Here is a 665-nt window from a genome sequence, read left to right as displayed (position 1 = left end):
TTGCATAATTCATTTTGATATAATATTGTTAGGGGTATTTTGAGAATCGAACTTGAGACCTCTCACACCCAAAACGATAATCATACCACTTAGACCAAATGCCTTTATAGTAGATCTAAAATTCTTAATTGCTAGTCTATATATTTTTCATGCCTCCTTTGGGTTAGGCCCCATTGATAACTAAATCATTTTATTTATTTATTCTTTCAAAATTGTCTTTTTTTTTTCTTTTGGAGGGGCATTTCAAGAATCGAACTTGAGACCTCTTGCACCCAAGGGAAGAATCATACCACTGGACAAAATGCCCTTATTATTTGCTATATATTAAGTTGTTTATGGAATTTATCATCATTATTTCATTTGTTAATGAAATCCATGAGCAATTATTATTCTAGTATAAGTTTTAGTTTGATAGTTCCATTTGAGACATAGAGCATTATCATGAAATGATAATATACACTAGGTTCCTGCTGAATTGCTTTCTCTAAGGCTGATTTTTTGAAAAATGAACATAGGGGCATTCCGAGAATTGAACTCAGGACCTCTCGCACCCTAAGCGAGAATCATACCACTAGACCAAATGCCCTTTCTAAAAATAATGCAACATTTTTAACTCCTACTCAATATATTTTTTTCTCTCAAGTTTGAAATCTATTTTCTTGAGC

General features: G+C 32.2%; 1 non-coding gene across 1 annotated transcript; it reads right to left on the bottom strand.

The window, feature by feature from the left end:
* Positions 1 to 514: 514 nt before the first annotated feature.
* TRNAP-AGG lies at positions 515 to 586 on the bottom strand. The gene has a single exon. It is a non-coding gene; the product is annotated as a tRNA-Pro (tRNA).
* Positions 587 to 665: the final 79 nt, after the last annotated feature.

This window comes from Cucurbita moschata, unplaced genomic scaffold (assembly GCF_002738365.1).
Source record: "Cucurbita moschata cultivar Rifu unplaced genomic scaffold, Cmos_1.0 Cmo_Scf02852, whole genome shotgun sequence".
Taxonomy (NCBI): Eukaryota; Viridiplantae; Streptophyta; class Magnoliopsida; order Cucurbitales; family Cucurbitaceae; genus Cucurbita; species Cucurbita moschata.
Note: the sequence above shows the minus strand (reverse complement) of the source record. Positions and strands in the feature narration are given on the sequence as shown.